Genomic DNA, 27,986 nt, shown 5'->3' on the forward strand with positions numbered 1-27,986 from the left:
CAAGGTTACTGCAATATCTTCTAATATTCTTCCTGCTTGGCAGCCATTCCCCACTCAAAAATGTCTTCAAAACTGCAGCAAGAGTGATCATGCTTAAATGCAAAAAATTCAATCAAGTTACTACTTAATACAATACAATGGTTTCTCAGTGTCTTTCCTTGTGTACCTTTCCAGTTACTGTTGCCACTGCTGCTCTTTACCACCATCCCACAGAAACTGAACTGCAAGACATCCCAGCTTCCTGTCTCTGGGCCCTTTCTCAAATTCTTCTCCCTTCCTGATTCATTCTCACTCCCTTCCTCCTCTTGCCCTGCTTCCACCATCTGCCCTTCTCCTAATTCACTGCTAATCATCACTGTGGTCTCAATTCTGAAATCACTTGCTTTAGAAAATATTCCTTGGTCCTCCAATTATGAGTTAGAAATCCCCTTAATGTGTTGGCATAGCACATGACTTCAGATTAAGAAACAAATTATAATGGAAGCATAACACTTTCACTTGCTCATCTTGCTTTGGCTCCTTGAATCCTCATATTTTAAATGGTTAGATGTTTACACAGTGGTGGTTTTTGTTTCCTTATTTCTCCAGATGATTTCTGATCCAGATTTATAGACATGTAAACTTAAGTTAATTCATATATTCATAAAACAAGACCAAATTTGTAAATCTAGAAGTATGAAAGGATAGACTGAGGCTAACTCCTAATTATTACCCCATGTTCTGGCTTGGAAAAAAATCCTTACCCTTCTGTATTCAAAATAATTGAATTCACACTTCCACCAAGACTCTTTCTACCTTCATCTAAATTAGGTGACAATCTACAGAAAAAAAGGACAGTATATCTATTGCTTAGCACTGAGGTTCCAATGCCTAGCATAAAATCTCACTCATAGTGGGTATTCAATAAATAGATGCTGAATGAATCAATGAAATCATACCAAGACAATAAACACATGAATGATTTCTGTTTTGTTAATTGTTGAAAATAGTTTTGACTTCATATGTGCCTTGGACTGAGCCCTCAGTTTAGTTTTTCACTAACATTTACCATGTGGGTAGGTCCATTCAACAAGGACTCATCTTCAGTTTCTTATGCTATGCTTTAATTTGCCAAAATAGAGCCATTCTTTGAGTTTGAATGAGTGCAGTCATTTGGAATCTTATCTACCTCTGCTTTTCCCCTAACTCTTAGGGTCATTTGTTTGGACACTTTAATTTTTTTCAACTCTGACTTTCACTCTTCTCAGGTCATGTTATCCCTGCTAACAAAACCTACACAGGCTAAGGCAAAGATAGAAAAGTTCAGCAAGAAATTCTAAAACTCAATGTTTTTACATATATTTTCCCCATTAATTTGAAAATGTACTGGGGAGATATCATGAAATATAGGTAAGTTTCAAGATAGGTAATGTTTACAATAACACAATGGAGGAGATTGGTTCAAGATGGTGGAGTAGAAGGAGGTGCTCTCACTCCCTCTTGTGAGACCACTGGAATCACAACTAAGTGCTGAACAATCATTGACAGGAAGACACTGGAACTCACCAAGAAAGATACTCCACATCCAAAGACAAAGGAGAAGCCACAATGAGATTGTACAAGGGGCGCAAAAACAACAAAATCAAATCCCATAACTGCTGGGTGTGTGAATCAAACTGGAGAACACTTATACCACAAAAGCCCACTCACTGGAGTGAAGATTATGAGCCCCACATCAGGCTTCCCAACCTGGGGGTCCAGCAACGGGAGGAGGAATTCCTAGAGAATCAAACTTTGAAGGCTAGCAAGATTTGATTGCAGGACTTTGACAGGACTGGGGGAAGTGGAGACTCCACTCTTGGAGGGCACACACAAAGTAGTGTGCACATAGGGACCCAGAGGAAGGAGCAGTGACCCCATGGGAGACTGAACCAGACCTACTGCTAGAGTTGAAGGGTCTCCTACAGGCAGGGGGTGGCGATGTCTCACCGTGAGGACAAGAACACTGGCAGCAGAAGTTATGGGAAGTACTCCTTGGTGTGAGCTCACCCAGAGTCCACAAATAGCCCCATCAAAGAGCCCAGGTAGGCTCCAGTGTTGGGTCACCTCAGGCAAAACAAACAACAGGGAGGGAACCCCGCCCCACCCATCAGCAGACAAGCGGATTAAAGTTTTACTGAGCTCGGCCCACCAGAGCAACAGTCAACTCTATCCACCACCAGTCCCTCCCATCAGGAAACTTGCACAAGCCTCTTAGATAGCCTCATCCACCAGAGGGCAGACAGCAGAAGCTAGAAAAACTCCAATCCTGCAGCCTGTGGAACAAAAAACACATTCACAGAAAAATAGACAAGATGAAAAGGCAGAGGGTTATGTACCAGATGAAGGAACAAGATAAAACCACAGAAAAACAACTAAATGAAATGGAAATAGGCAACCTTCCAGAAAAGGAATCCAGAATAATGATAGTGAAGATGATCCAAGACCTTGGAAAAAGAATGGAAGCAAAGATGGAGAAGATGGAAGAAATGTTTAGCAAAGACATAGAAGAATTAAAGAAAAAACACCTAGAAGAATTAAAGAACAAACAAACAGGGATGAACAATACAATAACTGAAATGAAAAATACACTAGAAGGAATCATTAGCAGAATAACTGAGGCAGAAGAATGGATAAGTGACCTGGAAGACAGAATGGTGGAATTCACTGCTGTGGAACAGAATAAAGAAAAAAGAATGAAAAGAAATGAAGACAGCCTAAGAGATGTCCGGGACAACATTAAACCCAACAACATTCGCATTATAGGGGTCCCAGAAGGAGAAGAGAGAGAGAAAGGACACGAGAAAATATTTGAAGAGATTATAGTTGAAAACTTCCCTAACATGGGAAAGGAAATAGTTACCCAAGTCCAGGAATGGCAGAGTCCCAGGCAGGATAAACCCAAGGAGAAACACAGCAAGACACATAGTAATCAAATTGGGAAAAATTAAACACAAAGAAAAATAATTGAAAGCAGCAAGGGAAAAATGACAAATAAATACAAGGGAACCCCCATAAGGTAAACAGCTGATTTCTCAGCAGAAACTCTACAAACCAGAAGGTAGTAGCATGATATATTTAAAGTGATGAAACAGAAGAACCTACAACCAAGATTATGCTACCCAGCAAGGATCACATTCAGATTCGATGGAGAAATCAAAAGCTTTACAGGCAAGCAAAAGCTAAATGAATTCAGCACCACCAAACCAGATCTACAACAAATGCTAAAGGAATTTCTCTAAGTGGGAAACACGAGAGAAGAAAAGGACCTACAAAAACAAACGCAAAACAATTAAGAAAATGGTCATAGGAACATACATATTGATAATTACCTTAAATATGAATGGATTAAATGCTCCAACCAAAAGACACAGGCTTTCTGAATGGATACAAAAACAAGACCCATATATATGCTGTCTACAAGAGACCCACTTCAGACCTAGGGACACATACATACTGAAAGTGAGGGAACAGAAAAAGATATTCCATGCAAATGGAAATCGAAAGAAAGCTGGAGTAGCAACACTCATATAAGATATAATAAACTTTAAAATAAAGAATGTTACAAGAGACAAGGAAAGACACTACATAATGATCAAGGGATCAATCCAAAAAGAAGAAATAACAATTATAAATATATATGCACCCAACATAGGAACACCTCAGTACATAAGACAACTGCTAACAGCTATAAAAGAGGAAATCGACAGTAGCACAATAATAGTGGGGGACTTTAACACCTCACTTACACCAATGGACATATCATCCAAATGACAGATCATTTGGATGATTATTAATCATCCAAATTAATAATCAGATCAGAAAATTAATATGGAAACAGAAGCTTTATATGACACAATAGGCCAGATAGATTTAACTGATATTCATAGGATATTCCATCCAAAAACAGCAGATTACACTTTCTTCTCAAGTGCACACAGAACATTCTCCAGGATAGATCACATCTTGGGTCACAAATCAAGCCTCAGTAAATTTACAAATGTTGAAATCATATCAAGCATCTTTTCTGACAACAACGCTATGAGATTAGAAGTCAATTACAGGGAAAAAAACATAAAAGACACAAACACATGGAGGTTAAACAATACCTGACTAAATAGCCAAGAGATCACTGAAGAAATCAAAGAGGAAAATAAAAAATACCTGCAGACAAATTACAATGAACACACGATGATCCAAAACCTATGGGATGCAGGAAAAGCAGTTCTAAGAGGGAAGTTTATAGCAATACCATCGTACCTCAAGAAACAACGAACATCTCAAATAAACAATCTAGCCTTACACCTAAAGGAAGGAGAGAAAGAAGAATAAAAAAAAACCCAAATTTAGTAGAAAGAAAGAAATCATAAAGATCAGAGCAGAAATAAATGAAATAGCAACAAAGAAAACAATAGCAAAGGTCCATAAAACTAAAAGCTGGTTCTTTGAGAAGATAAACAAAATTGATAAACCATTAGCCAGACTCATCAAGAAAAAGAGGGAGAGGACTCAAATCAATAAAATTAGAAATGAAAAAGGAGAAGTTACGACAGACACCACAAAGCATCCTAAGAGACTACTACAAGCAACTCTATGCCAGTAGAATAGACAACCTGGAAGAAATGGACAAATTCTTAGAAAAGTATAACCTGCCAAGGCTGAACCAGGAAGAAATAGCAAGTATGAACAGATCAATCACAAGTAATGAAATTGAAACTGTGATTTAAAATCTTCCAACAAGCAAAAGTCCAGGACCAGATGGCTTCTCAGATGTTCTTCTCAAATGGCTTCTCAAATGGCTTCTCAAATGTTAATTCTATTAAACATTTAGAGAAGAGCTAACACCTATCCTTCTCAAACTATTCCAAAACTTTGTAGAGGAAGGAACACTCCCAAACTCATTCTATGAAGCCACCATCACCCTGATACCAAAACCAGGCAAAGATACTACAAAAAAAGAAAATTACAGACCAATATCACTGATGAATATAGATGCAAAAATCCTCAACAAAATACTAGCAAACAGAATCCAACAGTACATTAAAAGAATCATACACCATGATCAAGTGGGATTTATCCCAGGGATGCAAGGATTGTTCAATATACGCAAATCAATCAATGTGATACACCATATTAACAAATTGAAGAAGAAAAACCTATGATCATCTCAATAGATGCAGAAAAAAGTTTTGACAAAATTCAACACTGATTTATGATAAAAACTCTCCAGAGAGTGAGCATAGAGGGAACCAACCTCAACATAATAAAGGCCATATACGACAAACACATAGCAAACATCATTCTCAGTGGTGAAACACTGAAAGCATTTCCTTTAAGATCAGGAAGACCAGGATGTCCACTCTCACCACTAATATTCAACATAGTTTAGGGAGTCTTAGCCATGGCAATCAAAGAAAAAAAAGAAATAAAAGGAATACAAATTGGAAAAGAACTAAAATTGTCACTCTTTGCAGATGACATGATAGTACACATAGAGAATCCTAAAGATGCCACGAGAAAACTACTAGAGCTAATCAATGAATTTGGTAAAGTTGCAGGATACAAAATTAATGCACAGAAATCTCTTGCATTCCTTTACACTAATGATGAAAAATCTGAAAGAGAAATTAGGAAACAATCCCACTTACCATTGCAACAAAAAGAATAAAATACCTAGCAATAAACCTACCTAGGGAGAAAAATGACCTGTATGCAGAAAACTATAAGACACTGATGAAAGAAACTAAAGATGATACAAACAGATGGAGAGATATACCATGTTCTTGGATTGGAAGAATCAATATTGTGAAAATGACTATACTACCCAGAGCAATCTACAGATTCAGTGCAATCCCTATCAAATTACCAATGGCATTCTTTACAGAACTAAAACAAAAAATCTTAAAATTTGTATGGAGACACAAAAGACCCTGAATAGCCAAAGCAGTCTTGAGGGAAAAAAACAGAGCTGGAGGAATCAGACTCCCTGACTTCAGACTGTACTATAAAGTTACAGTAATCAAGACAATATGGTACTGGCACAAAAACAGAAATATAGATCAATGGAACAGGATAGAAATCCCAGTGATAAACCCACCCTCCCAAGGTCAACTAATCTATGACCAAGGAGGCAAGGATATACAATGGAGAAAAGACAGTCTCTTCAATAAGTGGTGCTGGGAAAACTGGACAGCTACATGTCAAAGAATGAAATTAGAACACTCCCTAACACCATACACAAAAATAAACTCAAAATGGATTAGAGACCTAAATGTAAGACCGGACACTATAAAATACTTAGAACAAAACATAGGAAGAACACCCTTTGACAGGAATCACAGCAAGATCTTTTTTGATCCACCTCCTAGAGTAATGGAGATAAAAACAAAAATAAACAAATGGGACCTAATGAAACTTCAAAGTTTTTGCACAGCAAAGGAAACTACAAAAAAGGCAGAAGACAACCCTCAGAATGGGAGAAAATATTTTCAAATGAATCATTGGACAAAGGATTAATCTCCAAAATATATAAACAGCTCATGCAGCTCAATATTAAAAACACAAGCAACCCAATCCAAAAATGGGCAGAAGACCTAAATAGACATTTCTCCAAAGAAGACATCCAGATGGCCAAGAGGCACATGAAAAGCCTCTCAACATCACTAATTAATAGAAAAATGCAAATCAAAACTACAGTGAGGTATCGCTTCACACCAGTTAAAATGGGCATCATCAGAAAAATCTACAAACATTAAATGCTGGAGAGGGTTTGGAGAAAAGGGAACCCTCTTTCCCTGTTAGTGGGAATGTAAATTGATACAGCCACTATGGAGAACAGTATGGAGGTTCCTTAAAAAACTAAAAAATAGAATTACCATATGACCCAGCAATCCCACTACTGGGCATATACCCTGAGAAAACCATAATTCAAAAAGACACATGCACCCCAATGTTCATTGCAGCACCTTTTACAATAGCCAGGACATGGAAGCAACCTAAATGCCCATCGACAGACAAATGGATAAAGAAGATGTGGTACATGTATACAATGGATTATTACTCAGCCATGAAAAGGAACAAAACTGGGTCATTTGTAGAGACATGGATGGATCTAGAGACTGTCATACAGAGTGAATTAAGTCAGAAAGAGAAAAACAAATATCATATATTAACACTTATATGTAGAACCTGGAAAAATGGTACAGATGAACCGGATTTGCAGAGCAGAAATTGAGACACAGATGTAGAGAACAAATGTATGGACACCAATGGGGGAAAGTGTGGGGGGGTGATGGTGTAACGAGTTGGGAGATTGGGATTGACATATATACACTAATATTATAAAACGGATAACTAATAAGAACCTGTTGTATAAAAAGTAAATAAAATAAAATTCAAAAACAAAACAAAAAAATAACACAAAGAAGAAAAGAGACTCCAATAAATCAAGCTGTTATTGAAAAACTTCAGTAACTATTCAGTGAAATCACTGAAAAACTGATAGATATTAGATCAAATTCTCTCAGAAAAGAAAACTATACAATGAGAATTATCTTCTCAGGAGGAAATCAAGTAACTTAGAAAAACAAGTTTAGAAGATTATGAAAATTAATAAAGTAAGATTTGACAGCAGTTTAGGGGAATTATAAGAACAGAAATAATGAAATAGTATTTGAATCTTCATATAAAGATTTTATGCAAAAAGCAGGGAGAAGAGAATCAAAGACATATTATGTATGTTCCTAAGCATAGGGACACAAAATACTGCTTTCTCAGATCTTTCACATCATTTGTTTTAGCAATTTAATTTCAGATTCTGTAAAAATGTCATTGTGACATTAATTTTTGTGACATCTTAATTTTAATAGCATTAAAGTGGGGGGAATATGCCATTAAGAATTGAAGAAAACATCATGCTAAAAAAACACATGTGATTCATAAATATTAATAAACATTTTTGGATAAATAAAATGAAATCTAATAAATCTGATAAAAAGCTTGGAAGCCAAGCCACAATCACACCATGTACAGAAAGAGCAGTGATCCCAGGCAGAGCTGGCCTGGATTAAAAATAATTATTGCTGCTCGGTCTCAAGATGTTTATGAAGCCAACTTCTCTGAATCTGTTTCCTCATCTATGAAATGGTAATAAAAATCTCTTTCACACCAATCTTAGGAATATCTGAGGAATTATTATGAGAGGATAAGATATATATATAACAACTTTACAAATTAAAGCTTGATTTAACGAAAATGAGCATGTAGCTCTGTAGCAAGACTAAGCCCAGAGAGCCTAAGATGTGAAAGGTTAAAAGTCAGATGTCCCAGAGGGCTCCCAAAATGTTGATGGAACTTCCTTTTTGACTGGTTATTTCACATTAATATCTACTCTTTTGTGAAATATGATTTAAAGCATATACACATGTATGCAAATGCATGCACACAGGCACTGCACGTGTGTGTGTGTTGTGTGTGTGTGTGTATATATATATATATATATATATATATATATATATATATATGATGTTTTTTAGTTAGGGCTTTCATCCCTAATGCACTGGAAAAGCAAAGAGCATAAGAAGGAAAGAGAAAAGTGAAAAGAATACATGCAAATTAAGGACCGAGTCATCTCTATTTCTAAGCCTTGTTTTTGCATAAGTATTCATTGATACTCCAGGTACATAGGAGCTCTGTCAGTACCTTTCACTAAGAGCTTGATCTGAAGAGCTCCCGTTTCCACCAGTAGTAGAAGTCTATTTTTTTATTGAAGTATAGTTGATTTTCAATATTATATTATTTTCAGGTGTTACAGCATAGTGATTCAGTATTTTTACAGATTACACTCCATTGAAAGTTATTACAAAATAATGGCTATGATTCCCTGTGCTTATATACATACATCCTTCTTGCTTATCTATTTTATACATAATAGTTTGTATCTCTTAATCCCATACCCGTATCTTGCTCCTCCCGCCTTCACTCTCCCCACTAGTAACAACTACTTTGATTTTTATACCTGTGAGTATGTTTTGCTATATACATTCATTCGGTTTAGCTTTTAGATTCCACATATGAGTGATATCATACAGTATTTGTCTTTCTCTGACTTATTTCACTAAGCATAATATTCTCTAGGTTCATCCACATTGCTGCAAATGGCAGAATTTCGTTCTTTTTTAAGGCTGAGTAATATTCCATTTTGTGTGTGTGTGTGTGTGTGTGTGTGTGTGTGTATGTGTGTGTGTGTGTGTGTGTGTGTGTGTGTGTGTGTGTGTGTGTGTATATCACATCTTTATCCATACATCTGTTGATGGACACTTGGGTTGCTTCCGTATCTTGGCTGTTGTAAATAGTGCTGCTATGAACATTGGGGTGCACTATCATTTCAAATTAGTGTTTTTTGTTTTTTCTAGATATATACACAGGAGTGGAATTGCTGGACAACATAGTAGTTCTGTTTTTATTTTTTTGAGGAGCAGTCTATGCAAAGCTTTTGGAAATGACTTTGTAGAAAATCAAAATTTCACTGTATGATAAATACAATCCCAAACAGAATCCCAATTGGAATATTTCCCTTTTATGTCCTACAGTCTGAAAGTGATCTAGATGAATGATGTCTAGATGAGTGGTCTAGATGTCCTTGTTGAAGGCAACTGAATGGACATAACCATTAACACTGAGTTCAATTTATCATCCTTATGCCAAAAAGGGGGGTATTTTAAAGCTAAAAATGAAAAATAATAAAATAAGAGACTGGATAATTTGTAATTGGTTTCAGTTTAGTGCAGTAATAATGCAAAGATGAATAAATAGCTTCATACACAACTCCCATTAACAAATACTTTACTCCCATAAAAAATACTTTCAAGTCAATTGGTGTATATCTGAACCAAGTATAATCTCATAGACAGCTGAAGAATACAAAAACTATCTATCTTATTTATCTAGACAAGCAACTTACTCCAGCCAAGCTCATATTTTGATATCATCACTTTGGATAACTTTGATTATGTCAGCTGAAATAGGAACAATAATAGATTCAGACTGTGTGTCTGCATTTGTGAAAGCTTTTTCTAAAATACAAAGCATAATCAAGGAATAGATTGGAGGCTTTAACAATTCCATTCTGTTTTATGACACATAAAGAAGCAGAGCTTTTAGTTACTATTCACTCCTTTTACCACACTCCTAGGGAGCCCTGCAGGACTTTGGATTGCAGCTAATGCAACATTTGAAAAGTACTGAATCAATTCAGACTCTTATCTGAAAAATCAAGAGAAAAGATAATCCTGGCCAAGTCCTCAAAAACTTTAAGCTGACAGTCTTTTAAAAATATGAAATGAACAATTAGATTTGTTGTGAGTTGATTTCATAATGAACAGTATAATATCCATAGTAAGGAATATCCATAGTAAGAATGTTAAGAAAAAATGTGCAAATTGTGAGGTGCCTTTGTATAAAACACAATTTAATTTAAATAGAAATCAACAAGCAGCACTTATAATGCTAAAGTTGTAAGCATCAACAAATAGACAACTTTAATATCCTCTAAAGAGTTGATTCGTTGATTGATTGATTCTTTACTAATTCATTTATATGTTTCCCACTAAGATAGTACTCTATGACTCACAGCAGAAAAAATAGAGAGGCTCTTCCTAATTTGAGTTTGTTTTGCTTTGGTTATACCTGACATGGCTGAGAAATTGTTTGAAAATCTTTATTTTAATAATACAAATCACTATTAGTTATTAATAATTATTACAAAAATATTTACAAAGGTGTTATCTCTGTTTCCCCTTGTAAATCCCAACTAAGTGCTCTTATTAGTATTTGTGAGGATAAGGAGGACAAGAGGATAGATGGATAGAGTGGATTGGAGCATAACTGTGAGTCAATTTTGCAGGAAATTGTTCAAAAATTGACTATGATTTCCAACCTACAATACACTTGTTTTGGGGGTCAATTATTAATATAAATTTTGCATTTGTTCATTTTTTACTTTCCCTGAATGAGACTATATATATATATACACACACATATATATAATGTTATATAAACATATAAATATATGTAATGATGATATTAAATTAACCTTCTTTACCAAGAGTATAAGTTTTATTGCTGCTATTAATGTTAAAATTACTTTTTTGGTTTTTATACCTTTTCTTTTAGAGGTGTAAAAATTATTAACAATTCCATGAAATTTTTATGTGTACTCCACAAGCAGTCTGAAAATTGGTGAGGCCAATATTACTAACTCCCATTTTAAGATTAGTAACCTGAAGCTTAGAGGGGTTAAGTAATTTGTCTGAAATTTCAAAGGAAATACATTCAGGTTTTCAGGTTCTTAATCAGTCCAGTAGTTTGATGATACTACCACATTCGTATTTATTGATACTTTTAACCACACAGAGATGTTTTCTTTTGATACTTCATTATCTATGCTTAGTTATATGGATCTATCACAGATATTATCATATTATAGTCTTATATTACATTTGATTATTTTTGTCTGAGAGGTCAATTCATAGAGAAAGAAGTGATTTTTCTCCTTTATAACCAGTCCCTACTGCCTTTTTTTCTTTTTCAGATGCTCTAGATTCTGTCTGTACTACAAAGCCATGATATATAATTCAGTACTGTACAACTTAAGTAGGAGTTTCATCTTTGAGAAGCCCTAAAGACTACACTGGCTGCCAGACATATGAAACACATCCAGCAAAAGCCCTGAAAAAAAGTTATAATTAATCAGAAAAGCATCTTTGAAATATTCTTTCTTTATTTTATTACATTTTATCTCTTTTAAAGAGAACTATATGTGGTCAGATTAGTTGTTCATAAATTCCAAAATTGGAATTTATAAATTCCAAAATTCCATAAATTCCATATTGTTCATAAATTCCAAAATAGCACTTTAATCTCTTGACTCAGTCAAAACCAGTGAGGTCTAGATGCTAACTCTCATAAATTGTTCACATATTTATTTGTTCATTATATATTCACTAATGCTTCCAAAAGGAATCTGTTACAGCTTACATAGTCAACGAAGCTTTTAACACAGTGATAGAAGAATGAGATCCCAGTATGAAGGAAATCATGTAACCTAGCTTAGGGCACATTACTTATTAATTGAAAGGAATATTTAGCTAAAATCTGCCTAGCTGACAATGCAAAAAAAAAAAAAATTCCTAACATTGAACACTAAGAAAAATTTTGATGTTATAGAAATGTCATTGGGAAAAAAAAATAATTTAAAAGAAAAAATCAGGTGCATTCTTCATAAACATATTCTTATCTTAATTCTGGTGTCAAATTGCAGCTGTGAGAGTTCATTCTATGTAGGCATAAAGCTTTCTTCTCCTATGACAATATATGTGTAGAGTTTAGAAGTTTAGAAGCTCTGGAGGAACAACTCACTCCTTCAAGCTTTAACTCTACTGCTCCCTATTTAGGAATGTGTCTGTGGCATAAATAGTAAGATATAATTCTAGTTGTTAGTCACATTATTAACTCACTATTTTTCAAGCTTTTCCTAAGATCTTTGCAAACAATAAAATTCAAATAATTTTTAGTTCACATTTTTAGTTAGCATAAGTAGGTCACACAATGCTTGAAAGTGACACAGATTGAAAGAAGGAGCAACCACTAGTAACTTCAATTTTCATTCCAAAATATGCAAGTAGAAAACAAAAAAGAAAACTTCGGCTGATTTGAATTAATTTGTTAGAAATATTGAAAATGAAAAACTGCTCTATGGGATGATGATGCATAGGAAGAAAGGAAGTGAATACTTAAGTCTTTAAGGAAACTTAATGGAAGCATTTGAGTTGTTAACACTTTCACCCCCAATTTTTGCCAACTTTTTTTTTTCCAACTACTGGTAGATTTGCTCTCTTCTTTTAATATCAATTATCAAATCTCAATATGTTTTTCTAACTTCCACTACAGTGCATTGCTAAAGTAATCTCTTCTATCATCAATAAACTGGATCTTTTCCATTGATTTGTCTGCTGAATTCATTTTATTTAGATCAGGCTCTAAAATTAACACATGATTCAGGTTCCCCAATTAACTCAATCTGTGTACAATTATTTTTACTGCCTATGTGGAATATTTGATTTCCATTCTACTCAAATGCATTTTGATATGTTTCTTTAGAGCTCAAACTTAATTGCTCTATTCTTACCAAAATAATAAGTAAATAGGAGACTATATTTCTTTGTAATTTGTCTCATATTCAGTTATGTATTGCATAAATAAAGACTTAATACTAAATTATTTTTAAATAACTAATCACTTGTATTTGACACATATATGACAAAAATATCATTTCTTATACAAAATTAAAATATTGGGTTTTATTAACACATTTTAAATACTTATTGTTACTCCAGTGATAACATTTTAATAAATATGCAAAACACTTATCACAATGCCTAGCACAGAGTGAAAAATGAATAAATGTTGGTGTACCAATTTCCCTCTTTAAATTATGCTTTATTCTGTCAACAAAACACAATAAACAGTAATTCTACTGTGAAACAGGTAGTAACAATTACAGGCAATTAACAAATATGTGTTCTTCATTCTCCCTGTTTTAGCAGTTGCTAGGCACTATGATCATCGTTTTTCTGCATTTAGTATCTATTGCATATCTACACTTTGCTGGGCCAATTTAATCCTAATCAATCTTCCATATGAGCAATAGAAATTCATACGACCCCCATTTCAGCTTTAACACATTTACTCCTATTTCTTCCTAAGTTATAAGCTACTGAAAATTCTGTTTTTAAGTCATATAACCAAAGCATTTATTTTCAGCACATTGATTGACACATGACTAGCTCTTTTAAAGAAGAATTAAGCTTATATTGATACTGAGCATGTCTCAAGGGGTGCCCATTTCCTAATCAATGTTCATGAATGAGCATTATAGTTCTGTGGTTAAGATCTAAGAATTATATGTGTTCTGAATCACAGAGAAATAATTTTCTTTCATTTAAAATTTCTTTTCTTAAGAATGATTCTTGAGATAGATAATTTAGAGAAGCAAAAGCAATTCATTAAAAACATTTTTCAGATGAACTTGGAGACTGTCATACAGAATGAAGTGAGTCATAAAGAGGAAAACAAATATCGTATGTTAATGCATATATGTGGAATCTAGAAAAATGGTACAGAGGAACCAGTCTGCAAGGCAGAAATAGAGACACAGATGTAGAGAACAAACATATGGACACCAAGGTGGCAAAGCAGTGGGGGGTGGGGGGATGAATTGGGATATTGGGATTGACATGTATACACTAATATGTATAAAAGAGATAACTAATAAGAACCTGCTGTATAAAAATAAAATAAAATTCAAAATTTCAAAAATTCAAAAAAAAAAAAATAAATTCAAAAAAATTAAAAAAACAAAAATATTTTCATTAAGCTAAGAAATTAATTACATGAAGAACATTACATCTGAACAAGAATTCTACAGTTAAGGGAAAATATTACTGCAATTTTTATGTTATTATTGACTTCTTAACCATGTACACTTTGAAACTTGTTTTTCTATATGTAGGTATGTCTAAATAGAAGGCCTTAAACTGTAACTCTCAATCATTAGAAACTCAGTTTCCACATGCAAAAATTAAGGATTAGTCACAATTTCATTTGACACATTCCAACTCTAAAATTTCATTTTATCCTTGATGAGGGACTAGACAGACAAATTCTAAATAATCTTCATCTTGGATTAACAAAAATATTTTCTTCATTACTGCATGAAGCATCTATTTAAGTTCAATTTAACTAAAAGGAGGGCTTCACCTAAAGGCATTAACATTTGCATAGGTGAGGGCTATATCCTACTGCAATAAAATACAGAGAGAGAAAATTATTAGATTAGATTTTTTTTTGCATTTAATAACTTCAAAATAATCACTGTGCCAAAGAATTTTCTTTTTGCTACAAAAAATGATTAAAATATATCATTTATTAAAAAATCAACAGTATTTGGTATTCATCCTCTGCTGTAAAGGTCTTATCCAAATATATCTATGTAAACAATTGGCCATGTTTTCTCTCTTCTAGCTGAGTATTCTGGGACAAATAGCCACTTCTCTCAGTATCTTTATTATTATTTGTGCTTAGTTCTACTCCCCTCAAGAATTTTCTATGTATTTAACATCTTGAGTAAGTTCCAAAGAACCAATGTACAATTTCGAGTCATCTTTAATAAATGATACAAATCCAGACTCAACAAGACACATTCTTTATGGCTTGGATCTCTACTTATCTTTCAGGTCACTTACATCTAAATATATTGTTTTATATAATTTGTCATTTAGCTGTGAATAGGTCACAACATGGAATACACACACTGATATTTTAAATACTTTCTTAACATTCCTACTGCCTCAGTGTAGTCCATTTCATTATTACTGTTATGAATTAATTATGTGAATGAAGAAGACCTTATTATCAATATATTAGTGACAAATATTTACCAGCTGTTTACAATATTTCAGGCAATGCGCTAATTGCTGGAAATATGGACATAAACAGAACAATTGTTCCCATGGTGTCTGAAAATATGTTGAACATCATTAAAAATAATTTAAAACATTTTTTATTAATTTCATCTCTGCTATTGACATAACTTCTGCATAAGCCATAATTTATCTTTAATTAAAATAGCCACAGCACTTTTGCTGGACAGAATATTTGTTCAAGTTTTAAAGCACCAAATATTTTTGCATTAATATTCTAATCAATAATGTAAAAAAAAACCACTTTGTTCATTCCAATCACCTGAACTTGCCAATTTCAACATAGTCTTTGTAAAAACTATCACAAAATACACTCAGCTAGTGGTGGAGGTGGGAGAGAAGGGGCTACAAGATAGAAAGATATCTAAATCTTGGTAGCCAGACATGTTCCCGAAGGCATATATCAAAGTTGATCTTCACTGAGATTGAAAACCACACTCACAGAGAAGTTGACACTTTTGATAGGACAATCAGATATCCAGGTACAGGTATACTTTAGGTCCAGCTACATCACAACCCATCCTTCCCAACATTTGCTTGTACAGCTTTGAGTCACGTGACACCATATCCTTCCAATAAATCTCCCCTTTTGCTTAAGCTAGCTCGAGACAGATTTTTGCCATTATTTTATAATAACTTTAAATGGAGTATAATCTATAAAAATATCACTATGTAATACACCTGAAACTCATGTAATATTGTAAATCAACTATACTTCAATAAAAAAAAGAAAAAAGAGAAAAATATCTCCTACTACAGGATTCACCTTGCATTTGATATGTATAATTAACATAATGAATATTCTCCCCAAAGTCTATTCATTTGATAGTGTGACTTAAACAGTAGTGTCTTATAATTAATAAAATGTGATAACATTAATTCATGTGAACATTCATTCAACACAGATTTATTGAACATCTACTATGTTCATGGCACTGTGCTAGACACTGGGAATGCAGGCACCCTTTCTATTCTTCAATCAAATACAGAAAACTCCCCTAGTTAATATCATTTTTTCTACTGAAGATGTTAAGAAGAAGAAAAGGGTTCTAAAAGCATTTCCCCCAACAAAAGAATTTTAAAATTACTCATAATTAATTCATATTTTAGAGGAACTAATAATGAACTAATTAATATAAATTTATTAAAAACATTATTCATCAGACTACTCTGCAATAAGCTGGGTACATATATATTGGACATCTTGTAAAATTTATGTATTCTTCAAGTGTCATTTTGTTCCTTATCCACTAGTCAGATTTTCCATACTTGAGCAAAATGACCATTTTTGACCTTAGATTATGCTTATGGATAGTTTCTTTTTCAAATTAAACTTGACTTTCTTCTAGTAAATAATAATAAAAATTAATTTTCAATTTTGCACTGCCTCCATTATGCCCATTTTAGTTACAATGAAAGGAAGATGAACAAACTTATGAACATAGGGGTTCAAAATGTCATTGATTATATGCATGCATTGACATTTGAAGTTTCCTGCAGAGTGCCAAGAAAATTTAGTAAAATTATGGGGATATAGAAAAGAAACTTTAATCTCCTAATCCTGAACCTAGAGTTTTAGTAACAGTATAACCTCTATCTTTCAGTTTTCCCATCTTTAAAGTGAGGATCTCATATTCTCCTAGAGAGGATTAAATGAGATTATTCATTTAAGCATGATCTCAGCAAAACCTTTTTTCCTTTCAAGTTGTATTTTAATTACCTATCTCTTTTTAGTGTGAACCTCTGAAATTTACAGTCAACACCATTTATTTCATGACTGCACTGACTAAATCATTATACCGATATTGCTAAACTATTTTAAGTATCATTTTACTACCTCATTCAGGAAGTTATTTTTGATGTCCTCCCTTAATTTTAGCTAGAGCTCAATTTATATGCACTTACTGTACCTGCTTCTACCTTTACAAGTGTTAGCTTTGTCCAGTGAGCTTTCAGTTATTTTCTCTCCTTCTTTTAACAGACTATTCTATCCATGGAAACAAGGAATGTAATTCCCTTTGCATAGCCAATGCACATAAAAGAAGCTTAATAAACATTTGCTGAATTAATAAATTAATGTGTTCCCTGACCTCAAGAGATTCACAATCATGTAGGGTAATATACATATCTATTACATATGAATATAATAACATTCCATCAATTAGATTGTACCATAGTATCTGGTATATATAAATCTATTTATTCCATCCGAATATAAACTCTTTGATGGAAAGGTTCATGTTGTACTCATTTTTGTATCCCCAAAGTCTGGCATAGTAGCTAGCATATGTGCAAGATTTGCCAAATATGGTTCTTCAATTCAAGAGAGTTGTGTGTGTATACACACACGCACACATACACACACACACATCTACACACACACATAAAGTGGGCACTTGGAACTTGGGAAGATACTGTTACTAGCTTTGTGCTCAAAAGTTTAATTCAAGGGATTGAAGTTGCAACTAAATGCATCACTCCAAAAGAACAGTCATACAGTCTAGACAACTGTTGATAAATGATCCTTGCTCTGTGTGGGGGATTAATTGGAATGCAGATATTTTAGAAATAATTATGCTGGCAATAAACATAAGAGTTTTAGACACAGTGGCATAAGGACTTTGGCTAGTAAAATAGATAGCAAGAAATATCTGAGAAATAGAGTTGATGTATCAGAAAAATAAGTTTAGAGGTTAGATTGGAGAACAAAAGGAAAGAGTGAAGTTAATTCTAAATTTATAAACGTAGCAAATGGCAGTGTCTCTTGCACTTAGAACCCATGTATCTATCTGAAGATCAAGATAGACATAATGCCAAGATTCTCATACAAATGTTCCTGTATACGGCACTTTTATATTTGTCTATAATGACAAATAAAATTTTAAAGTATTTAACTATGTTATATAATTTTACCAAGTGTTTGTAAGCATGGATAATTGTCCATGAATGTAGTGATTTAAGGATAGATAAGTCCGAAGACAAAAATGAGACAAAATGACTTGTAATCATCTTCTTAATGTTCACTGAGACAGAGCTACTATCACTTTTAACAGGCAAGTACAACATAAGAAATTTTTCTAAAGATAATATTATGTTCAGATTTTCCACAGTCTGATAAATCCTCTTTTGGTAAGGATTAAAGTTCTTATTCTCTACAGGTATTACCTCTCAGTATTATTTTCCAGCCAAATCCTCCAAGCCAGGGCCAGAACTCAAATTATAGGAAACACAAAACTAGTAAATAATAAATAAATTTTATGTTCATGATAATTTCACAGAATACATTTCCTCAGTAGTAAACATCTCAGAATTTTCTACTAAAACTGTTCCTCTGTAGAAGATCAGCGTTCATCATGGTTTTAAAGCACTTTAAAAATTATAATAAAAGTCATTTCCTACGTTCAAGTAAAGGGAAAAATTGCAGTTTTCCATTATTCTTACCTATTTATTCTGGAACTTGGGTGCCCTCATACTGACCTATTTAGTTTATCACTAGTCCGCCTAATTCACCTCTTGGCTTCCTGCTCACCCAGTTCTTCAACAGATTTCTTCTGTTTGTCACCCAGCTTCTCGTGTTGCCAACTTTATATCATCTTCCATCTGTTTAAATTCCTATGTTCTTTCTGGCACAGCTCCGCCTCCAGATTCTCTCCCAGCCACCTACCTTGCTGCCCTTCCATCTGCTAGCATGACTAGTGTCTTTTCTAACCTGTTCCCAATCTAAATTGTCTCCAATTATCTACTTGAATTTCTTTATCAAAAGTTTATCTCTTAAAGGATTATTGTGATTGCAATAGTTACTTATAATCACACAATCTTGGAGTAGATAGGGAAGTTAAAAGCCAAAATGCTCAAACATGCATTTAATGTTTTAATTCTTCTATGCTTTAAAGTCATTTACTTTTCTCAGCTTCTTTTAATCATAATGTTTTGAAGGAATAGCATGCACTACTGAAAGATATCACTAATGTCTTTTCATATACATTTCTTCTGCACACTACTTCTGTGTGGCTCAACTCTTCTTAGTCCTGTGGTTAAGTGCATTTGCCATTGTTCCAAAGTTCTGCATTCACTGATTACCAAAAACCTTTCCTTGAACACCACATTCTCAAGACAGTTCAATTCAAATTTTTAGGCTTAATGTAGCAGAAATATTTTTTATTTAAGATGTGTGTTATAGTTGCCTACTGGATGCCAAAGAGGCTATATAAACAACATCAGCATTTGATTATTACAGTTTCAGAATTTGATATTTAAGGAGCATAAGGTGGCATTTTCCCTTGGCATTGATTTAGTTGCTTGATGAGGTAGATGCTTATTTTCATGTAGCAGAGGAAACATACTACAAGTTAAAGTGGACTCAGGAAAATATTTAAAACTTTAGACCTACGTACCTTGTAATGAGACTAAAAACTAATTGTCCACTCACGTTTCTGGAGTAATACCCTTCCTCTATCAACCACAACTTAGAAAAGAATTAAGCTTGTGTTTACAGGAGGTTCAGTTAGAAATTACTCTTATATTCAAAATAATAATGTAATGGAGCAGGACACTTATGGGGCCTTCCCAGGACAGGCCTTCCCCCCATATCCTCTGCTTTAGCTCCTCTCTGGAGTATGTAGATTACAGTATCGGATGCACATTTCCTGAATTGTGTTACAGATGTGAAAAACCCCTACCAAATGGAAAATATTAACTGTTTGAAGACCATAAGCACATAGCCCCCAAGCCTACTGGAGCCTGAGGATTGATAATGTTAACCCCTGTGACACAGCCGTTACCTCATTCATCAGCCAAACAAAAGAACTGTGCACAAGCTGATCACACACTCTGCAATCCCCTTCCCTCACCTGGCTTTTAAAAATGCTTTGCTAAAACCCTTTGGGGAGTTCAAGGTTTCTGGGGACATGAGCCATCCGTCTCCTGACATGGCCCTGCAATTAACCTTTCACTGCTCCAAACTCCGACGTTTAGGTTTGTTTGGCCTCACTGTGCTTCAGGTATATGAACTTGTGCTATCAATATAGCATTTTAATAAAAAGATAATGATTTCAGAAAGACTTGACTGATTTATTTTAAATACTAGGAATGTAATACTTCTACTGATGTTAATTAACATTAAAAAAGATGTTGATAAGTTTTTCATGTTTATTTTAATATGTTTTATTGTTATCTAGGTATGGTAAGGCCAATAGATCTGGTGATGACTGTCATTGAAAAATATAGCTTGTTATATTCACAGATCCTGAGAAGGCGGGACATGCCTGGGGACACACAAGGAATCATGGGGGTGCAGGTTTGGTCAAGAGGCAGAGGGAAAAGGGTAACTGTGGGCAAGAGCCTTTATTATGGTTTTCTCAGGAAGGAGGCAAGATAAAAGTGGATTTAGGATTGGCCAGTTTGAATTATTTTAGGTAGCTCTGGGGCATTGGGGCTGTACCTAGTTGTCTTGATGTGAGAATTCTAATAAGAAGGTTGAAGGCAGGGCTTTGGATTGGTTGGTTTGCATTTGAAAAGGGAACTTGAGGGCCAGTGGCTTACTAACTCCCGTGATTAGCTCACCCTGGGAGGTGCAGTCCCTCCATGGTTAGCAAGGCAAAGCATTAGATTACAGAAAAAAATATATAGTTAATACAATATTCAATTCAGGATTAACAATCATTAAAAAGAAATGTTGAGAATTCATCTGATTCAGAGATTAGAAATATCTTTAGCATTAAATGACTCCAGTGTGATTAAATAATGTCTGTGAGTACCCAATAACTATAAGACCCACGTCTAAGCAAGTTATTCTGTTGGTTAAGTTCTTAACAACCTGCTCCCACCTTGTTTATTCTCACCTACACCTATACAATTCCTCTATTTAAGTCCTGACACCAGAATATATAATATTGATTTTTGTTTCCACCCCTGTATGCACATTCTTCTCCTGGACTCCACTTAACATTTCTGAGCTTGGTTCCCCCTTTCTCCTGTGACACTAAAACTTTTAACCAAGTATTTTGCCTGATGCTATGCTCTAATTTTTTTCCTACATTTGAACTATTTGTTCTATTGAAAGCATAGCCCTTCATCTTTTTTTTGCATCTACAGTGAGTACCTAGAAAAAGCACACAAGAAGACCTTAATAAATGCTTCTTCATTACACTGAGTTGTCTTGTAAGATTAAAGTGATTAGGAAACAATAAATAATTGGGTAAAATGTATATTTATAATCAGAGGGAATAAATTGGTGAAACATGCATGAAGCTATATTAAAATGACACACTCTTGGGCTTCCCTGGTGGCGCAGTGGTTGAGAGTTCGCCTGCCGATGCAGGGGACACGGGTTCGTGCCCCGGTCCGGGAAGATCCCACGTGCCGTGGAGCGGCTGGGCCCGTGAGCCATGGCCGCTGAGCCTGCGCATCCGGAGCCTGTGCTCCGCAACGGGAGAGGCCACAACAGTGAGAGGCCCGCGTACAGAAAAAAAAAAAAAAAAAAAAAAGACACACTCATCAGTGTCAACTCCTAAGAGCATATATAAAAGGAAAATGTTTCATAAACTATAATTTCTTAGCGAAAATATTTTAAGGAGGAACTAATTTTATCGTTTTCTCCAATGTAAGAGAAAAGAATATAAAATCTCTTGGTATCACTCTTTGTTATAAATTCATACTTGAAAAAAGTTTTCTGTGTATTTTACAAAGCTTGTAGCACATCAGGACTATTTACTAAAGAACCCTATAGGGGATTACCTTGTCTTATAAATGTAAACTCAGATTTAATCAATTCGTATGTGTGTTTTAGGTTTGGAAAATGGGCATATCATCTCTCATCTTTTACTCTTCTAATCTTCCATAAATGATTCATAACTTTTCTATAATCTTATTTAATGCTGAATATAGTATAGATAGAGATACAGTTTTCTTCTTAGATTTATTATAATGTAGGTGAAAACATCCCTTATTAATATATATATTTATTCTCTATAAGAAAGTTGCTTGTTTACCAGTTTAAAATATTCTTCTCAACTGATTTATCACTATAAGTCACCTTTAAAATTCATTTTTAAGCTAAATTACAAAACCTTATATTAGTGAATCATAATATTTCAGAATTCTTATAAATTGATTTTAGAGGCATAAATAATATATATCAACTATGGATTAAATTCACTTTCAAAAATTTTACATTTGATATTTCACTACTATATAGATTTTTCATTCCATTTTCCTTCTTTCCATTTTATTATACCATTTTTATATCTTTAGTTTCCTTTCCAACTGAATTTAATACTATTATACTTTGCCATAATAATCATTATCTAAACTCATTTTGGTGTCTCAACTCATATATTGTGGTTGATTTTCAAATATTCTCATTAATCTCTTGTTATTTTCTCTCAATTGATAACCTATAAAAATTATTTGCAACTAATGTGGGAATTGGGAACTGAGCACATCTCTTTCCAGATTCCCGTCAGACGACCTGGGAAATATTCTTTATCAAAACCATTAGATATTTTCAGTGAGACTGATTAATGGCCTGGGTTGAGACTAGAACAATGACAAAGAGGCTTAGGTAAGTACAAGTGCAATGTTACATAGAACCCTTTGTCTATACAATCTCCCCAAGTTGGTCCATTAATTTCACTGCTATGATCTTGTCACCCATCATGGGGGCTTTTCTTCTACTGTCACCTCAGCCAGCTCCAACAAGTAGCACTGCCATTATACTCATTATTCAGAATTTAGTATGTCATTAGGTAATAAATACCTTTAAGTTTCTGTTCCCTCCATTCTTTCTCATTTTCTTTTAGATTCCATTTTAGTAGCTGTTAAGGGGCCACCTCATTCAGGAGGCATTTAAGCAGAACTGAATGCCATGACTCAGCAACGGGAGACCTCTAAGACATATAGGCAGTTACCTATCCTCCCTTTCTTCCCCTCCCTAAGTAAAAACTCACACGTGAGTGTCCTCATAAAACACATTCTACAGTGCTGGGAGCGCAGTGCCACACCACCACCAGACAGTTGACAGGAAAGCCAAGTAACAGAGGAGTAACACTGTAGCAGAACTGAAATGTACTGTGAAATGCTTGAAGGGTATTTTTCCTGTGGTCTTACTATCATTACTCTATTTCCTTTTTTAATTTTTATTTTTTAATAATAATCCTTATTTTACAAAAAATACTGGCCTTATCTATTACTGGTTCTTGGTAGATTATTCAGCAAACAAATTTTTAAAAACAGCATCAATTAACATACTTGAGAAGTAGGCAATGTTATATTATCTAATTTATATGATATACCTGTTATATTGCATATATTATGTTTCATAAATTATATATTATAATGCATATATGTATGTATGCATATATGTACATCTATGCATATGTGTATACATATATATACTAATAGTATAAATGTACTGTTGAAAAGCATCCTTAAAAATTTTTACTATATCTAGAGTTTCTTGCTGAATGTTTATTAAATGCTATTTTCCTACCCTAAAGAAAGGTTTAGGAATTTATATCATACTGCACGTTATCTGCATATTTATTAATTATTTGTCATGATATTTAAGCAAGCAGCTTTAATTCACAAAGACTGGCAAATATAGTAGTAGATAGAACTATATTTTTCAGTTTTGCAGAGTTTTTGTAAATTTTATTTGGCTTTTATACAGTGGGTTCTGCAATTGTATAAGCTTAATTTTTAAAAGACCAAGAAGGAAAGAAAACTTTTTTGGTGGATGGGGGCATAAATTTCAAAATATTACATCTATGCATTCTTTTTGGAGTAAGGCATTCTGGACAAGAGGGAAAAAAAACCAAAACACTACAGGTAGAAGTCAAACTGTTTTGTTTCTGACAACAAGGCCTTCCTTCAAGGACAAGCTAGTCCAAATTACTTTAATTCCATCTGTTCCATTTGTATGCAACACAGTATTTGAGTTTGAGTACCTCAGTGCTTTCCTCTGCTTCTGGGGAAAGGATTGAGCATTTTTGGTGTTTACCAACATTTTTTACCATAATTTGAAATTATTGACATTAAGGAAATAATAGGAGCCAAAGGAATACCACAGCCCTGTTAAAACTTCTCCACAGGAGGTAATTTTTTATTGATTCAGCTCATACTTTCAGTGCTGCCCCTCCCCAGTTTGCAGGTTTCTGTCTATCTGAGACACACATCTGAGCTCTGGTACATTCTTGAAAAGCTTTTGCGTGCAAGATAAAATACCCTACGGCAACTTGTCAAAAATATAAAATAAAATCAGCTTTCAATTAACATAAAAATTGAGAACCCTGACACCGCATAGCAATACTGAGGTGTGAGTCAATCCTACTAACACTGCATCACCCTTTCCTAACTCAGCACATTCTCCCTTGGAATTTACTAACCTAGAGAAAAACCTCGGACTTACCTCATATGCTGAATTATCTGACGTTCTGTGTATAGTATTTATTGCAAGCTGTCCATTTGAATGAATGCAGCGACAGTCACACCACAGTACGTCTCTCTCCTGCAGCAGAAAGCAAGTTAAAAGGACTTCAAGCTGTGACCTCAGAGGCAGGCACAGCCGCTCCCATCCTTCAGCCAACCTTCTGGGGAGAGCAGGTTAGATGACAGTAAAGCTGGCTCTCTACATAGCAATACTTTCAAATAAAGCATTCTGTGCTGCGAGCTGTGGGATTTACATCCAAATTCAGCTGGCTAGAGTCAATGCTGCTTCTATGCCTGAAAATATTAAGCATTTCACTGCAGTCACTTAATGCAAGAAACTATCTGAGGCGACTTCACAAACCCCGTCATTCTGTTTGGAGACTAAAGAATGAGCACCGCATGCATAATTCATGCATTAAAATCTTCAATGCACTTCCTGTAGCCTCTGTTCTATCCAGTAATGGGCTATTGATCACCTCATCGTTAAGACGATTGGAGGTACGTGATTGGTTTATTTCCACAAATAAAATTACAACCTAAATCACAGGCAGAAGCCTCCAACCCTGCAGCATCCACTCGAGTAAAACATTCACATAAACGAGATGGCATTTGCATACTGCAGAATGTTTAAACTGGACTCTTCCGCAGAAATGCTATAGCATCTATTTTCTTTTATTCAAAATACATACTTTCTGTGGGTTTAGGTTGAATATTTTATATTAGAAGTGAAATATACAGAGTTGATCTTTTCCTACCATCTCGGGAAAATTAACAGGGCTAAACAGAAAATTAAGAAAAAAAAAAAAAAGAATGGTGTATTGGTATAAATCATAGAAGTTTTTATCTGGGCTCATTTGAATAACATTTCTTTGAAGACTTTAACTTAAAAACAATTTTTATTTCAATAATGTGGAAGAGGATTTCTTTTTTTTTTAATCATCATAGTGGGTACATCATTGTTAACTATTTTGGATCATGAGCACCTGTGCTCTGGGTGTGTCAGTAGTTCTGAGAGCCCTTTCTCTCTGAATTTAAGCTCCCAAGAACACGCCATGATTTCTACTAGTCTTTTTTCACTGCCTCAAAAAAGTAAGCTTTAAAACAAATTGTGCTTTTTATTATGCTAATATTCATCAGGAGAAAACATAGTAGTATAATATTTTTAAAAGTTACCATAATGGGAGATCCATGTAAAATACCAAATGCATTTATGTACAAGAAATGTTTGTCTATTTCCCAAAGTATCTTAATTGTAAAAACGAATTAAGCTTTATCCACCAAAGAGGACTGATGTTATTGAGATCATTTAGAAGCCTAATGCCATGTCTTTCCAAAGCCTCTTCAATGGTGATTTGCAGTCAATAAGCCAGTAACAACTGATACCAGCATGAGAGGGTAGTAGGAGCCCTGATGACAATAGCAATGGAGTTCAGGGATGTTCAGGGAGATGGCTCTTCCTTCCAAGTGCAGTAAGAGCATAATCCCTGCTAGGTCATTGGGAAAATAGGTGCACCTAGTTGATAAAGATTATGCTAAAATATTCTAAAGGTGTCTGAGAAATTAACTATCCAATTACTATGTACATTATATATTCCATATTCCGCAATGTTTTGTTTTGTCCAAGCCAGATTCTTTTTGTATGTTTACATATATACATAATAAAATTTAAATAATAAAATTAAACTATAAGAAGACCATTTATCAGAGTAATATTCTTTATTCTTTATACAGAAGATCTCAAACACTTAAAAATTACAAAAGGTATAGCTAAGGATTAATTTCCTGCCAAGAGTTGTATCAATTTAATCATTTAGAGAAGCAATTTTATATGAAGATAACATCTGTTTTAAAAATAGTAGAAAATTGAAAACTTTGAAACTTAAGTTATCATGTATAAGGATATAGAGTACATTCATTTAGGTATAAGGATATAGAGTACATTCATTTAGGAGATATAGATTGCTGACAAAACCAAAAATAATCACAAACGTAAGCATTGGAAATTTAAGTTCTCTGAAATGACATAATTCAATAGTGCATAACTAGGTGGATAGGAAAAGCATTAGCTTTGTCCTTCTCTTCTTCTGCTATGAGTGAAAGACAATATCTTTTCTCACATACAAATATCCAAGATCCAAGTCTAAAACGGTGATGGCAACTTTTCATCTACTTGGTGAATTTTCAGATTCAATTGTTTTAAAGGTGAGGAGAGAGATGAAACACACACACACACACACACACACACACACACACACACACTTGCACACACACACCATCAACCTAGAAAAGACCAAGATTAGAGTCAGCAAAGAAGAGAAGAGTATGGCATGAGAAAAGCTATGGAGATAGTAAGTCCCTAAGAAATCAGAGTGGGGGCAACAAGTAAACCTTGAAGGGAAACACCTGAGTAAAAATAATCAGCTGTACTCCCAGATAAGATGAAGCCTGAGAATGTAATAAGTACCAATTTCCACTTTCCAGAAGTCTGGCTATGCCTGAGAAACACACTTAACAAATCTTTTCAAATGGATGGAAAACAGAGATGGGTCTTTTAGATGAATTTGATCTCTTTGCTGATCTAGAGGATTTCCAATATTTTGAAGTTATAATGCATGTAAAATATGGAGTGAACTCTGTAATGTACAATAGGGTCAATAAAATGAATCAAAATGTGTGAATAAATCAAACATATTTATTCTGCTAGTTTTGCAATATCTATTAAGACATATACCTATCCTGCCTGTCATTTGGAAAAATGCATAATTTATATCCACTATAAGAATACATAATACCATGTAGAATTAGGAAAATAATTTAGCCTGCCAAAGTTTCTACATTCCTGAACTCAAGGGCTGTGGGAGCAGACTGCATTTATTCTCTGAGATTTAAGATATTCTTTCCTCTTTTCTCAAGCTGTCCTACCCATAACATAGTCATCCCCTAATCATAACACATTCATTCAATCAAAAAATATTTATTATGTACCTTCTGTATGAAACAAAT

At 34.1% G+C, this 27,986-nt stretch overlaps 1 protein-coding gene across 2 annotated transcripts in view; it reads right to left on the minus strand.

Moving 5' to 3' along the window:
• CNTN1 (contactin 1) overlaps positions 1-27,986 on the minus strand; it is a 371,087-nt gene that overhangs the window by 208,881 nt on the left and 134,220 nt on the right. Inside the window, exon 1 of one of the 2 annotated variants that reach the window (XM_079938239.1) lies at positions 24,964-25,056. The exons of the other annotated variant lie outside the window; for it this stretch is intronic. The gene's annotated coding sequence lies outside the window, so the exon portion shown is untranslated. Of the gene's footprint in view, positions 1-24,963; positions 25,057-27,986 lie in introns of those variants that run through there. 2 annotated transcript variants of the gene reach the window in all.

This window comes from Stenella coeruleoalba (assembly GCF_951394435.1).
Source record: "Stenella coeruleoalba genome assembly, chromosome: 11".
NCBI classification, from domain to species: Eukaryota; Metazoa; Chordata; class Mammalia; order Artiodactyla; family Delphinidae; genus Stenella; species Stenella coeruleoalba.